The following is a 17123-nucleotide window of genomic DNA, read 5'->3' as shown; positions in this document are numbered from 1 at the left end:
GCAATGAACATACATGTGCATGTGTCTTTATGATAGAACAATTTATAATTCTTTGGGTATATGCCCAGTAATAGGATTGCTGGGTCAAATGATACTTCTATTTCTAGGTCCTTCAGGAATTGCCACACTGTCTTCCACAATGGTTGAATTAATTTACACTCCCACCAACAGTGTAAAAGTGTTCCTATTTCTCCACATCCTCTCCAGTATCTGTTGTCTCCAGATTTTTAATGATTGCCATTCTAACTGGTGTGAGGTGGTATCTCAATGTGGTTTTGATTTGCATTTCTCTAATGACCAGTGATGATGAGCATTTTTTCATGTTTGTTGCCCTCATAGATGTCTTCTTTTAAAAAGTGTCTGTTCATATCCTTCATGCACTTTTGAATAGGCTTAATTGTGTTTTTCTTGTAAATCTGTTGTAGTTCTTTGTAGATTCTGGATATTAACCCTTTATCAGATGTGTAGATTGTAAAAAATTTTTCCCATTCTGTTGGTTGCCAGTTTGCTCTTATGATTGTTTCCATTGCTGTGTAGAAGCTCTGGAGTTTAATTAGATCCCATTTGTCTATTTTGGCTTTTGTTGCCATTACTTTTCATGTTTTAGTCATGAAGTCCTTGCCTATGTCTATGTCCTGAATTGTTTAGCCTAGGTTTTCTTCTAGGGTTTTTATGATTTAAGGTCTTATGTTTAGATATTTAATCCATCTGGAGTTAATTTTAGTGTAAGGTGTCTGGAAGGGGTTCAGTTTCTACTTTCTGCATATTGCTAGCCAGTTTTTCCATTGCCATTTATTAAACAGGGAATCCTTTCCCCATTGCTTGTTTTTGTCAGGTTTGTCAAGGATCAGATGATTGTAGCTGTGTGGTGTTGCTTCTGAGGCCTCTGTTCTGTTCCATTGGTCTATGTCTCTGTCTCTGTTTTGGTACCAGTACCATGCTGGTTTTATTACTGTGGCTTTGTAGTATAGTTTGAAGTCAGGCAGCATGATGCCTCCAGCTTTGTTCTTTTTGCTTCAGATTGTTTTGGCTATGTGCGCTCTATTTGGGTTCCATATGAAGTTTAAGGTGGTTTTTTCCAGTTCTGTGAAGAGGGTCATTGGAAGCTTGATGGGGATAGCATTGAATCTATAAATTACTTTGGGCAGTATGATCATTTTCACAGTGTTGATTCTTCCTAACCATGAGCATAGAATGTTTTTCCATCTGTTTGTGTCTTCTCTTATTTCCTTGAGCAGTGGTTTGTAGTTCTCCTTGAAGAGGTCCTTTACATCCTTTGTTAGTTGTATTCCTAAGTATCTTATTCTCTTTGTAGCACTTGTGAATGGCAGTTCACTTTTGATTTGGCTCTCTGTTTGTCTGTTATTGGTGTATAGAAATGCTTGTGATTTCTGCAGATTGATTTTGTATCCTGAGACTTTGCTGAATTTGCTTATGAGCTTCAGGAAATTTTGGGCTGAGACAATGGGGTCTTGTAAATATACAATCATGTCATCTGCAAATAGAGACAATTCGACTTCCTCCTTTCCTAATTGAATATACTTCATTTCTTTTTCTTGCCTGATTGCTCTGGCTAGAACTTCCAATACTATATTGAATAGGAGTGGTGAGAGAGGGCATCCTTGTCTTGTGCCAGATTTCAAAGGGAATGCTTCCAGTTTTTGCCCATTAAGTATGATATTGGCTGTGGGTTTGTCATAAATAGCTTTTATTGTTTTGTGATATGTTCCATCGATACCTAGTTTATTAAGGGTTTTTAGCATAAAAGGCTGTTGAATTTTGTTGAAGGCCTTCTCTGCATCAATTGAGATAATCATGTGGTTTTTGTCTTTGGTTCTGTTTATGTGGTAAATTACCTTTATAGACTTGCGTATGTTGAACCAGCCTTGCATTCCCGGGATGAAGCCTACTGGATCATGATAAATAAGCTTTTTGATGTGCTGTTGCATTCTGTTTGCCAGTATTTTATTGAAGATTTTTACATCTGTGTTCATTATGGATATTGGCCTTAAGTTTTCTTTTTTAGTTGTGTCTCTCCCGGGCTTTGGTATTAGGATGATGTTGGTCTCATAAAATGATTTGGGAAGGATTCCCTCTTTTTGTATTATTTGGAATAGTTTCAGAAGGAATGGTACCAGCTCCTCTTTGTATGTCTGGTAGAATTTGGCTGTAAACCCCTCCGGACCTGGGCTTTTTTTAGTTGGTAGGATAATAATTGCCGTCTCAACTTCAGCCCTTGTTATTGGTCTCTTCAGGGTTTTAACTTCTTCCTGGTTTAGTCTTGGGTTAGTGCAAATGTCTAGGAATTTATCCATTTCTTCCAGATTTACTGGTTTATGTGCATAGAGGTTGTTTGTAATAACCTCTGATGGTAGTTTGTATTTCTGTGGAATCAGTGGTGTTATCCCCTTTATCATTTTTTATTTCATCTATTTGATTCTTCTTTCTTTTCTTTTTATCAATCTGGCTAGTGGTCTATCGATTTTGTTGATCTTTTCAAAAAACCACCTCCTGGATTTGTTGATTTTTTTGAAGGTTTTTTTGTGTCTCTATTTCCTTCAGTTCTGCTCTGATCTTAGTTATTTCTTGTCTTCTGCTAGCTTTTGAGTTTTTTTTTTTTTATCTTGCTCCTCTAACTCTTTCAATTTTGATGATATGGTGTCAATTTTAGACCTTTCCTTGCTCCTCTTGTGGGCATTTATTGCTATGAATTTTCTCCTTGACACTGCTTTAAATATGTCCCAGAGATTCTTGTATGTTGTGGATTTGTTCTGGTTGATTTTGAAGAACATCTTTATTTCTGCCTTCATTTCATTGTTTATCTGGTCAACATTCAGGAGCCAGTTGTTCATTTTCCATGAAGTTGTGCAGTTTTGAGTTTGTTTCTTAATCCTGATTTCTAATTTGATTGCACTGTTGTCTGAGAAACTTATGATTTCCGCTATTTTGCATTTGCTGAGGAGTGATTTACTTCTAATTATGTGGTTGATTTTAGAATAAGTGTGATGTGGTGCTGAGAAGAATGTATATTCTGTGGATTTGGGGTTGAGAGTTCTGTAAATGTCTATTAAGTTCACTTGGTCCAGATCTGTGTTCAAGTCCTGGATTCCCTTGTTGATTTTCTGTCTCATTGATCTGTCTAATATTGTTCTGGTTGGTTTTGAAGAACATCTTTATTTCTGCCTTCATTTCATTGATCTCATTTCAATTCATCTCATTGATCTGTCTAATATTGACAGTGGAGTATTAAAATCTCCCACTATTATTGGGTGGGAGTCTAAGTCTCTTTGTAGGTCATTAAGGACTTGCTTTATTTATCTGGGTGCTCCTGTATTGGGTGCATATATATTTAGGATAGTTAGTTCTTCTTGTTGTATTGATCATTTTACCATTATGTAATGCCCTTCTTTGTCTCTTTTGATCTTTGTTGGTTTAAAGTCCATTTTATCAGACTAGGATTGCCATCCCTGCTTTTTTTTTTTTTTTTTTTTTTCTCTCTCTCTCTCTCTGTTTGCTTGGTAAATCTTCCATGTCTTTATTTTGAGTCTATGTGTGTCTTTGCACATGAGATGGGTCTCCTGAATACAGCACACTGATGGTTCTTGGCTTTTATCCAATTTGCCAGTCTGTGTGTTTTGATTTGGGGCATGCCATTCTGTGTGTTTTGATTTGGGGCATTTAGTCCATTTACATTTAATGTTAATATTGTTATGTGTGAATTTGATCCTGCCATTTTATTACTGGTTCGTTGTTTTGCCCTTTGGTTGGCATAATATCTTTGTTGCATCATTGGTCTTTACCATTTGGTTCTTTTTTGCAGTGGCTGGTACTGGTTTTTCCTTTCTGTGTTTAGTCCTTCCCTCAGGAGCTCCTGTTGGGCAGGTCTGGTAGTGACAAAATCTCTTAGCAATTGCTTGTCCATAAAGGATTTTGTTTCTCCTTCGCTTATGAAGCTTAGTTTGGCTGGATGTGAAATTCTAGGTTGCAAGTTCTTTGCTTTAAGGATATTGAATATTGGCCCCCACTCTCTTCTGGCTTTTAGGGTTTCTGCTGAGAGATCCACTGTGAGTCTGATGTGCTTCCCTTTGTGAGTGACCCGACCTTTCTCTCTGGCTGCCTTTAGTATTTTTTCCTTCATTTCATCCCTGGTGAATCTGACGATTATGTGCCTTGGGGTTGCTCTTCTAGAAGAATATTGTTGTGGTGTTGTCTGTATTTCTTGTATTTGAATGTTGTCCTGCCTTGCAAGGTTGGGGAAGTTCTCCGGGATAATATCCTGAAAAGTGTTTTCCAGCTTGGATTCATTCTCCCCGTCATCTTCTGGTATACCAATCAAGCATAGATTAGGGCTTTTCACATAATCCCATATTTCTTGAAAGCTGTTCATTTCTTTTCACTCTTTATTCTTTTTTCTTGTCTTCTCATTTTGTTTCATTTGTTTCTTTCTTCTGCTTGATCTATTCAGCTATTGAAACTTGCGTATGCTTCACAAAGTTCTTGTGCTGTGTTTTTCAGCTCCATCAAGTCATTTATGTTCTTCTCTAAGCTGGTTATTCTAGTTAGCATTTCATCTAACCTTTTTTCAAGGTTTTTAGTTTCTTTGCATTGGGTTAAAACATGTTCCTTTAACTCAGAGAAGTTTGTTATTATCCACCTTCTGAAACCTGCTTCTGTTAATTCATCAAATTCTTTCTGCATCCAGCTTTGTTCTCTTGTTGGTGAGGAGTTGTGATCTCATGGTGAGGGAGAGGCGTTCTGGTTTTTGATGGTTTCATTCTTCTTGTGCTGGTTTCTTTCCATCTTGTTCGAGTCATATAGTTTTGATCTCAGGTAGCTGCTTGGCGAGGTGGCCTTTCCTTTGTGTGCCTGCAGAGGTGCTGCTGGGCTGCCAAGGGTTCAGTGGAGCTGCTGAGTCTTTTATTTACTCAGGAAAGTTAGGCTGGCTTCTGCAATGGTGGTTGCCCGTCCCCCTGCCCAGCTGGTTTGTTCCTGGCCACTCTCTAGGTGCGAACTCTGGCGTGAGTGTTTTTTTCAGTCTACTGGGCTTTGTCGAGGGCGGGGAGCCGGGGGTGGGGGTACACATCCTGTTGTATGGTCTGTTTCCGTGATTTTAGTTCCCCTTCCCTCTGGGGGGAAGGTAGATCCATCCAGTCAGCTTTCTGTCTTTTATGTCAGCCAGTGCTTCTGCCTAGATCTATGCTGACAGCCCTTGTGCCAGCAAAGTTTTTGTTCTGCCCTGTTAAGGCAGCTCTCTGAGGCTCTTGAGCCTGGTGAAGATCTCCTGTTCTGTGGGTTGTAGAGGGCTTGGGTGGAGTGCTGTATCCAAACTGAAGCCCCAGAGGGGGAGATTCCCCAGTCCTCTGATGGGTTGCATACACCTCCTGGGTGGGACACTGCCCCGCCTTGCCTCAACTTGTCCTATTTGGTTTATACTCACTATCCAACCCGACCCAGAAAATGAACCTGGTACCTCATTTGGAATTGTGGAAACCACTTGGTTTCTGCATGTCTCTCGCTGGAAGCTGCTTTCCGGAGCTGCCTCTCATTCAGCCATCTTGGGATCCGCCCCCTCCCTTCATTTTCAATGGAGAAAATCCTGACTTCCTTCTTTAGAAAGTGAATAGTGTCCCATGTCATTTTATAGAGGTCTTCTCATGGAAATACATCTTTTTTATGTCGTTGCTTTAGATGACTATAGCTAAAAATTTTTAACATCATGCATTTTTAAACTATAGGCAAAATTTATACCACCTCTTGGTCCTCATGGAAGGCCATATCTGCATAAAGGATAGAGATTCTTCATCCATGCTAAGATATTCAACCAATATCAATTGAATAAAATGAGAATCAAGGTACATCACTAAAGGGCATTTAAGGGAAATGTTTCCTTTCACTATTGACTTTTAATGTTAATATTTAAAGAAGAGATGTTTTAATGATGATAGTTTTTACCTTCATTATAATGATAAGTCATCTAGAATTTATCTTCCACTTGGAACTCCAGGTTTCCTATCATTCAATTTTAGAAGCAGGTAGAGCAGGACGCAGGTGGCTCACACCTGTAATCCCAGCACTTTGGGAGGCCAACTTGGGCAGATTGCTTGAGGCCAGGAGTTTAAGGCCAACCTGGTCAATATAGTAAAACCCTGTCTCTACTAAAAATACAAAACTTAGCCAGGTGTGGTGGTGAGCACCTATAATCCCAGCTACTCAGGAGGCTGAGGCAAGATAATCGCTTGAACCCAGGAGATGGTGGTTCCAGTGAGCTGAAATTGTGCCACCACACTCTAGCATGTACAACAGAGTGAGACTGTCTCAAGAAAAAAAAAAGAAGCAGGTAGATCTTCAGTGAAAGAGAGCCTAACAAGTGTAATTTACTCCTTTAGGCCTGGTGGTGTGGCAAAAGCAATGCACATACACACATATTCATAAATAAATATTTTAAGAAACACAAATTTTTTAAAAATTCTCTTCCACTTGATGAGAAGGGATGAACCCTCTAGAAATTTGCACTGGAGAACAAATAATTATATAGCCTTCCATCTTCATCCCTGATGTGGTCTAGCTCTGTGTCCCTACCCAAATCTTACCTTGAATTGTAATCCCAATTGTAATCCCCACATGTTGGGGAAGGGACCCCATGGGAGGTGATTAGATCACAGGGGCAATTCTCCCATGCTGTTCTCATGATAGTGAGTTCCCACGAGATCTGATGATTTGATAAGGGGTTTCCCCACTTCACTCTGCACTTCTTCCTGTCACCATGTAAAGATGTGAAGAAGGACATCTTTGCTTTCCCTTCTGCCATGATTGTAAGTTTCCTGAGGCTTCCCCAGCCCTGCAGAACTGTGGTTCAATTAAACCTCTTTTCTTTATAAATTACCTAGTCTCAGGCAGTTCTTTTTTTTTTTTTTTTTTTTTACTTTAATTTCTGGGATACATGTGCAGAACATGCAGATTTGTTACATAGGTATACATGTGTCATGATGGTTTGCTGCACCTATCAACCTGTTATCTAGGTTTTAAGCCCCTCATGCATTAGGCATGTGTCCTAATGCTCTTCCTCCCCTTGCCCCCACCTTCTGACAAGCCCCACTGTGTGATATTCCCCTCCCTGTGTCCATGTGTTCTCATTGTTCAACTCTCAATTATTAGTGAGAACATGCAGTGTTTGGTTTTCTGTTCCTGTGTCAGTTTACTGAGAATGATGGCTTCTAGCTTCATCTATGTCCTTGCAAAGGACATGAACTCATTCATTTTTATGGCTGCATAGTATTCCATGGTATATATGTGCCACATTTTCTTTATCCAGTCTATCATTGGTGGGCATTTGGGTTGGTTCCAAGTCTTTGCTATTGTAAATAGTGCTGCAATAAACATACATGTTCATATGTCTTTATAGTAGAATGACTTCTATTCCTTTGGGTATATATCCAGTAATGGGATTACTGGGTCAAATGGAATTTCTATTTCTAGGTCCTTAAGGAATCACCACACTATCTTCCACAATGGTTGAACTAATTTACACTCCCACCAACGGTGTAAAAGCATTCCTATTTCTCCACATCCTCACCAGCATCTATTGTCTCTTGACTTTACAGCAGTAGGCTAATACAATTCCCATATCATTACAGTCTGAGAACTGACAAAAAAATTCTTTACAAACTTATTCTATCTCTCCTTACTTGGGTCACAGCTATTCTACCTTGATAATCACTAGCTCACTTTTGCCCAATGATTAAGGTAGCAGAAGCTGCTAATTCATTCTATATGCCTTGCACTTTGAACTCAGCCCTCTATAAGTAAGGTATTTGTGTTAAATGCTTTTGTTCTATTTAATAAACTTATTCTGCCTCTCCAGTGTATGGCAGATGTAAAATTACCTGTTGTTTCTGGAAAATGGATGACTCAGACACTAATTAAATTTACTTTTAATGTTAGCCACAGGTGGAAATGAGGCCAAAGTGAGCTATTCATTTATTCTTCCTAGTTTGATGTGTCTTTTAAAATATTAAATTCATGAGGCATTAAGTGTGTCAGAATGTAGGATAATTTGGAGGAGGGGGATACTGTGCTTCACTATCAGAGTTATCCTGAAACCTTAGTCAGTTAGCTTACCCTGCCTGTCCTCAGGATTTGTTTAGGGTTGCAGTGGTGAACTGGTGTTTTCCCTCACTTAATCCTTAGGGCTTTAAATCCAGGTGGTTAGAAGGACAGTTCTTATATTCTCCTTCCCCTCTCAACTCATGTCCTTTATGATTGTTTGCCGAAGTGCACCAAGTAGCCCTACCATCATGACAGTCCCTCCCACCCTGAGCAAACATGTCTTCATAGGTATATTGCTTCATTTGTATCAAGGAAAACGGTCTTCTGGAATTCTGTAGGTTTGTGCTGTTTCTCTGATGTGCCTCTTCTCTGCTCTCTTCTTAGTGCTGACTGATCCCTGCCCCCTGAAGCAAGTGATCTGAGTCTTTGGCAGCAGTTGAATAAGTTCTATTGCTAAAACATGTTCTGAAACTCCAGAGACAGGAAGACCTTGCTCCTAAATGGAAATCTTGAAAAGTACACCCTTTAACATAGCTCTGCCCTGAAAAGAACCCCAGTTTTGACTATAATCTGGGCTTCATAGGATATTCTGACATCAAAATTCATATTATTCCTCTCAGCTGCTCTCCACCATGCACCACCTCCCTAACCTCTGCCCTAATCCTCTCTCTCCCATATTCTTTAGTCACTGCTCTGTCCCTTCAGTGTATCCTAGAAAAACTACTGTTTAGGTTTTGCTTCAACATGTTATGGCTTTGAATGACTGGGCCTGACGTTGCTATACACCTAGCAGCTGCCAGGACTGATGAGCTGCCTTGTTGTAATGTGTTGACAAGGACAGTACAGAGACTTAGTTAAACCCAGTATCCAGCACCTGATGAAAAAGCCTGATGTTACGTTTGGCTGGACTTTGCTCTGTGTGCACTGTTAACCCATTGTACTACCAGGAAAGAGTCATGTCCATTGGTACTTAAAGAAGAACTAAAGGGCAGGACATGGTGGCTCATGCCTGTAATCCCAGCACTTTGGGAGGCTGACACAGGAGGATCACTTGAGATCAGGAGTTCAAGACCAGCCTGGCCAACATGCTGAAACCCCATCTCTACTAAAAATACAAAAATTAACTGGGCATGGTGGTGCATGCCTGTAGTCCCAGCTACTTGGGAGGCTGAGGCAGATTGAATCACTTGAACCCGGGAGGTAGAGGTTACAGTGAGCCGAGATCACACCACTGCACTCCAGCCTGGGTGACAGTGAAAAGGACTAAAGGAAAGAACTCAGAAAAAAGCTATATCAAATAACCAGCTAACAAGTTAACAAGGAAAAAGGCACATGTGTATGTGCCAGGGGCTAAAAGCAATGTATTTGCCTAGAGGTGATACAAGTGCCGATGCATAGGGAGCCAGAAGCTAAGGATTTCAGTGTGCCAGCTCTGTGTAGAGAGGGATGGGGGAATAGAGAGGGGAGGGAGACCATCTTAAATATGTTAGGGGTGAAGTGGAAAAATATCTGTCCTATTTAAATACAGGCAAGCCTTAGTAACTCAGCCTAATTAGAGGAAAGGCAGTCTGAATCATGGGATATTTTAAAATGCATTTTTATTACTTTCAAGCACTGGACATGCTAGTAATTCAAACTAGACTAACAGCATAGTATAGCACCTCAGGGAAGGGGCTTTAAGAATCATTTGTAATTAGCATATCAATTATTTGTATGTAAGTGGATATGCACAAAGTGCATAAAAAGTTTATTCTCCTAAGTAGGACAAACATTCCCCAGTGCAGTCCTGTTTACACTATTAATTTGCTTAGCCAGCCCTTTTTGTGCCAAGATAGATGTATGTAAGAAATGCTTATTTCCTCAGGGAAGAATGAATCGCTTCCCTGTGTTTAGTCCAGTAACTAAGAAGCGGAGCGCCACTTGATTGGTTTGGGATTTCCAGGATATGGAGTTTTGAATTTGCATACGGACTAGAGAGATTTCATATGGAGAAGATCAGGCAGCCATTGCCAGAGATCCAGTTTCCCCATCTGGATTTCATTGACATGATCTGGATTTCATCAAGCAACAGGACACTGATCCTAAATGATCCACCAGACACTCTGACATAGGCATGTTTAACATACATCCTGCCCCAGAAAAATAACTGTTAAAATATGATGAGTTGGAGTTATTCTATGTGCAGTACTTAAAAGTAATAAAATGCATTTCTTTTTAAGTCCCACAAAAACCATGCAATATCAAGTTAATGATGAAAATCAATCCCCAAACTCTTTCTTGCACACCTCATTGTATGACGGCATTGCAGAGATTTCCAATCATCTGGGAAAGAATATTATATTTTGATGAGCTGCGCCAGGTGCTAACTATATGGCAGGATATCGGCTTTGAATCTTAGGGAGGCCCTCAGGGGTAAAGAAAAGTGAGGGAAGGGCTAGGGGCATGTTTATTGTTAACAAATCACTGTTGTTCACCTAAGTTGGAAAAGCGAGCTATTAAATTGAAAAAGAAGAGGTATCAGTTATATAGGAAGGGTAAAAAATATGATTAGGAAATGAAAAACAGAGATATAGACCTGTATTTCCACCCGTATGTATTAAACTATGCTCTAGGTAAATTTTGAATTCTTCAAGGCTTAGAGAGTAAAACCTAAGTGCAGAGAGCATAAGCACAAGCAGTAAATATACGCACAAATGTTGTAACTATAGCTTGGAATGACTCCAATGCTCTCCTTTCCCCCAAGGGCATCACTATCCAGGGTCTGCAAAGGCCAAATAGCTGTTTGGCTTCCAATCTGATTTTTTGCCTAAGAAATCAGAGAAGTCAGCTTCAATTTTAATAATATATTCTTCCAACCTCTATATAACAGAAAGGCACTTGTGTTTCTGTCCCTTCTTAAAGTGAATTTTGTGTTTGGTGAAAGGTAATAGATTGGCAGCACTGGAAAATGAATTACTGTATTCCCAGAACAGGTATAACCCGGCAGTGACACAATGAAATTTCTCTCTGCCTTTGGGGACCATTAGAATACTATTCAGGAAGTCACTGCTCTGGTGTGCTGTGCTGAACTCACCAGTATCCTAGTGGGCTGAAAGAATTAACATTTCACTCGAAGGGCCTAACTTGAGGCCATTCATTTATTCATTCAACATTTCAGAGTGCTTACTATATGCCTGATGCTGGGAGAAGACTTTCACAAATGTTATATCATTTAATCCTCACAATAACCCAGTGAAGGAGAGAATATTATTGTTTTACAGAGAAGGAAACTGAGGTTCAGAGCAGTGATTTGTCCGGGTTGCCATGCAAACACTGGATCCAAGCTTATCTGACTCCAAATCCAGCATTCTCCCTGAACTGAGTGTTGTAGGGGTTGCAAAGGAGAACAGGCAAGACATGTGGTCCAATGATGTGACACAGAGGAGAATGTAATCTACACTATGAGCTATGAGCAGTCCTGGTGGTTACAGAGCAGTTAAATGACCTACCCCAGATCAAATAGCACAGATAGCCATAGGATTCATATTCTCTAGGTCTTCTTCCATTTTTTGTTTTTTAGCTTAGCTGTCCAAACCAGCCTGCCTCTCTGCCCACCCTACCCCCTGCCCAGATAACGTACACTCTGCTTGCTAGGGCCTCTGGCCTTTCAGAATGAAGAGAGCCAAAGACCATTGGGATTTAGCAACAAGAACATTAGATTCGAATTAGAATTAGTGTTCTAATTCTAGCTCTGACAATTCACTTCAGGCCACTGGTAAAGTATCATGCAAACGCTGGATGACTTTGATTCTGGATGACTCACTTTCGCTTGTGTGAATGAGAATGGTTTACTTCTAAGGTATAGTGAGACATAAGTAATAATATACTAAAAATAGTATGCAGCCCTTTTTGTTGCCAAGGTGACACATAATTGATGAGTAGAATTACCTACTACAAGGCGTGTTAGAAAGAGATGCCCCTTAGAATCTATGTTTCTATATAATGGACTCAGCAATGAGAGAAAAGATACGCCTTTAAAATGTTAAGAAACTGTCACAAAAATTAAAACAGCCAAAAAAAAAAAAAAAAAAAACCAGCAAAAGGGATATGAGGTTGCTTGCTGGTTGGTTGGTTGCTTTGAGGGTTTAAGGTTTGTCTTTTTATTTTATGGGTTTGGATTTTTTTTTCTTTCATGTTTTTAGAAGTTCATGGAACCAGTATAGCTTTTTTGATGATAAAGCAAAAAAAAAAAAAAAGAAAGAAAGAAAGAAAGAAAGAAACTTATAGAAAATTGAATATGTCCAAGTGGCACCCATATTCCCCAACAAAATGACACATCATGCTCACTGCAAGGCAGCCTCCCTCTCCCCAAATCCCTGTGTCCCTGAACCATTTGTAATAGATATTCAGAAGTCCCTGAGGCATTTACCATATGCTGCATCCCCTGGCAGGTTGAGTTGTTGCAGAATGAGTCAGCAGTACCTGAGCTCAGATAGAATTGAGAGAATTTAGAGAAAACATACCAATGAAGAGTTGAACAGCTCCCATTTGGGACTGACTAGTAATACTTTGGGTCCTTAACACAGTCTGCCTCTCAATCCCATCAAATGCAATAGGTTTAAAATTTATATCTTAGGAAGGGGTTTTGCTACTGGCAATAACTTCTCAGGCTGACATTTAGAATTCAAAGCATTATTAGCAAATATTTTTCTCTTCTCTCCCTCTGCATCCTACCCTTCTTGGTTTTTCAACTTTTAATTTCTCATTTCTTTAATCTCTATTGAGGGAGTCTCTAGAGGGTGCTGATAGTGTCTGTTGCAAAGCATGAAGATTGCAAGGCTGGTCTAAACTGGTGCACAAGCTAAAAAGTCAGGAGACTAAACCTGCTGAGAGCATGAACTCATCAGAGGCCTTGCTAGAGGGACAAGTTAGAGTTCCCAGACCCCACCACCAGTATCAGTTAAGAGTGACTATAATGCCATTGCTCTGGCATCCCATTACCCTGAGGTGAATCTTTTAGGATATTCATTATGTAAATTTAAAAAAAAAAAAAAAACATGTTCAGCTCCTGGTACTATAGGTAAAGAAGCACCAGTGAAAGATCTCAAAGGCACACAGTAGAAGCTGTGGTCTACTCTGATAGAATCAAAGAAAAAGAATAACTCTACAGTTTTGTTCCTGGCCTTTTCTTTTATCCTAAAGCATCATTAATGTCATCACCCTGGCTTTTATCCTCCTCAGGCACAAACCCGCTGCCCCAAATCCAGGCCTGTAGAAGCTAGCTGCCGCAGCTTCTCTTCCTCATTTGCATAGCCTTGTCTGAAAACTAGACTAGTGAATACTGAAGGATCAGGTTTCTCATCAAGAAAACTGCATTTTAAATAAATATCTTGTGTGTTTATAGGGAAGTTACCAATGTAGTGTAATGAGATGCCTGTTCTCCCCCTCCTTTCTGGATAAGAGATTTTATACTTTCACAAAAAGAAAAATTAATGATTTGCAGTGTAACAAACAGTACTGTTACAGTGGTTGGGAAACTTTCCCAAAAGCAATCTGGAGTGGCACTTCATTCATTTATTCATTTAATGACTATTTATTGAATGTCTACTATGTATAAAGTATTGATTCTACCTTCAAGGAAGTTAGTGGAAATTTTTAAATGTTAGATAAATAAATAGAGATTGATTTTCATATTCATACACATTTGAAGAAATAAAACATGGAAAATTATAAGAACCATAAGAGATCGAATGCTGTGGGTATTAAAAGAGAGAAAATATTTCAGAAAAAGGCATAATTGAGGAGGTAACATTTGATCTGGTTTCTAAAGGGTAGCTAATTACTCTATCTTTACAAACTGTGTGAATGTATATGTGTGTTTATAAAATCTGGGTCAAGTTTGAATATACAGAGATTGTAGGGAAGGATGTTCTACACACAGGGTACAGCAAGATCAAAGTTGGGAGAGGCTGAGCTATGTACGAAGAATAGCGGTGGTTTTAGTTTGGCTGGACTGTAAAGTGCATGGGAGAAGTTGCAAAGATTGAAAACGTGGGTGGGAACCACATCATGGAAGAGCTGGAATTCTTAGCTATGAAAATTTGTACCATATTCTGTAAACATTTTGGGAGACACTGAAGGTTTTAGAATGAGGGAATCATAAGATCAAAAGCTTGCTTGGGAAGATTAACACTCTTCCCAGTAAAGTTTTGGCAACAGCATCTGCTGTTATATTGAAATAATGTGGCTAAAGTGGCTGACACAGTATCTGATGCATAGTAGCTCAGTAAGTCATGGAAGCAGATATATTGTAGTGGTTTAGAGCAAAAACTCTGGTGCCTAGAAGCCTGGGTTCAAAAACCAGCTCTGCCACTTAATAGCTCTATAATTTTGTATAGATTTCTTAACCACTCTGCATGGTAGTTTCCCATCTGTAAATTAGGATTAAAAATAATATCTGTTATGAATTATTATAAGGATCAAATGAGTTAATACATGTAAAATACATAGAACAGTGCACTATTCTGAATAAAGTGCTCAATAAATGTTAGCTATTGTCATTATAATTATTCTCATTCATGGAGAAGATAAAATTTGAGCTAGCCTTTAAAGAATGGCTATGATGTAGACATGTAGAAAGGTGACTTTCAGGCACAAGGAAGTACATGACAAAAGGCATACTTGCACAAGGTGAGTGAGGTGAACAATGTAGAGTTCAGCTTGCCTATAGAATAATATGGGTTAAGGTGTTATTGGAAAATAAGATTTAAAAAGTAGGCCATTGTCAGATTACAAAGCACTTTGGATCATAGCCTAAGTGTTCTCTAAAGACAATGGAGGGACATTAAAGGTTTTTGAGTTAAGAAGTAACTTTATCAAAACTATATCCCTAAGGAAAATTAATTTTTTGGTTGTATGTGTGAAGGATTGGAGAGGGAAGAGGCTTGAGGCAGGGAAACTGATTAGGAAGCTATTGGTGTAATCAATGAAGGTGGTCATAAGGGCTAGATTAGAGTACTGCAGTGGGAGTGGAGAGGAAGGAATAGGAGAGAGATTGGTGGACGACTGGTAATTGGAGAGGAATAGGAAAAGGGAGGAATCTGAAAGGGTGACTTTCAGATTGTTGAACGTCTCCCTTTGAAAAGATGGATATCATTAACAGAGATAGGGAATAGAAGAGGTGAGATGACAGGTTTAGCATGGTCAAATGGAGCTGTAAATCACAGCTGACTTCTCTTCACAAATTGACTGATCTGATCCTAAAATGTATCCAGAAATTCAGCCCAGAATAGCAAAAGCAATCTGGACAAAATTAGAAAACTCAAACTTCTCAACTTTGAAACTTACTGCAAAACTATAATAATCAAAGCTGTGTTGTGCTGGCATGAGGACAAACATATAGATTAATGGAACAGAGTTCAGAGTCCAGAAATAAAGCCCCATATTTATAGTAAATTGATTTTACACAAAGGGGCCAAGACCATTCAGTGGGGGAGAGGACAGTCTTTTCAATAAATGATGAGAGGACAACTAGATGTTTCTATATACAAAAGAATGAAGTTGAACCTTTACCTCACACTATATATAAAAATTAATTTAAAATAGATGAAAGACTTAAATGTAAGAGCTAAAATTACAAAACTCTTAGATAAAAACATAGATGTAGATTTTCATGATGTTGGAATAAGAAGTGGTCTCTTGGATATGACACCAAAAACATAAGCAACAAAAGAAGAAATAGATAAATTGAATTCTGTCAAAATTTAAAACTTTGTGCTGCAAAGGACACTATCAATTAGAAAAATACAAATCAAATCACAGTAAGATACTACTTCATACCCACTAGGATGGCTATAATTTATTTAAAATGAAACCAAAAAAAAATAGCAAGTGTTGGTGAAGATGTGGAGAAATTGGAATCTTCATACATTACTGATGGGGATGCAAAATGGTGTGGCCACTGTGGAAAACAGTCTAGCGGTTCCTCAAAAGGTTAAACATAGAGTTACCCCATGACCCACCAATTTTACCCCTATGTATATATCACCAAGAGGATTAAAAATGTGTCTACACAAAAACTTATATACATACATCCATAGTAGTATATTATAGTGGCATTATTAATATCAGCCAAAAAGTGGAAATAACATCAACTGATAAATGGATAAAATGTGGTCTATCCATGAAATTGGATATTAGTCACCCTTAAAAATGAATGAAGTACTGATACATGCTACAACACAATTAAACCTTGAAGACAGTTAGAAAACATTATATGATTCCACTGATTTGAAAGGTCAAAATTAGACAAATTCATAGGGACAGAAAGTATATTAGTGGTTCCCAGGGGATGGGGATTGGAGAGTGGTGGGAATAGATAGTAACTGGTAATGGGTTCAGGGTTTCTTTTGAGGACGATGAAAAGATTCTAAAATTTATTGTGATGTTGTATGGACAACTCTTTGAATATGCTAAAAGCTATTGAATTGTATACTTTAAATGAGGAAATTGTATATGAAGATGAATAAAGTTGTTTTAAAATTACATTTAAAGTATTTTTTTTACTGGAACTGTAGCCACTGATGACCAGCTGCAGATTTTTTAGTAGAATCAACTGTCAGTTGCTTCTAAGAAGTTTGAAAAAGATAACAGAGAAAAATGCATTTGGATATGGTAATCCAGAGGTCTCTCTACCTTTAAGAGAGCAATTTCAGGAGAGCAGTAAGATCAGATTCTGGATTGCAAGAAGTATGTATAGGTGGCCAGCACGTGGATAAGTCGGGCAATGCTGAGAAGGGGAGGGATGGATGGGCAGTTGTAATTTGTAACCTACAGGAACTGAATCAGCAGGAAGTCAGGGACTGAAGATGTAAGAAAAGAGCCCATTGGTGATACATGACCCTTAAAGCAACAAAAGAGGATTTAGTGCTTAGAGGGATAAATTAAACTGAAAGGGGAGAAGAAATATGATGGAGGACATTTTCAGGCAGAGAAAAGAGGTAAAGGAAGGCACTCATTACACATTGCTTCAACCAGTTCAGTCCAGTATGGGGCAGAAAAAGTTTCATCCAGAAAGATACACAACAAACTATTAATCA

General features: G+C 38.8%; 1 protein-coding gene across 6 annotated transcripts in view; it reads left to right on the top strand.

The window, feature by feature from the left end:
• The window catches only part of HDAC8 (histone deacetylase 8), a 255073-nt gene that overhangs the window by 97866 nt on the left and 140084 nt on the right, over window positions 1-17123 (top strand). The window lies entirely within an intron of this gene.

This window comes from Saimiri boliviensis, chromosome X (assembly GCF_048565385.1).
Source record: "Saimiri boliviensis isolate mSaiBol1 chromosome X, mSaiBol1.pri, whole genome shotgun sequence".
Taxonomy (NCBI): domain Eukaryota; kingdom Metazoa; phylum Chordata; class Mammalia; order Primates; family Cebidae; genus Saimiri; species Saimiri boliviensis.
This window is presented reverse-complemented; position numbering and strand designations above follow the sequence as displayed.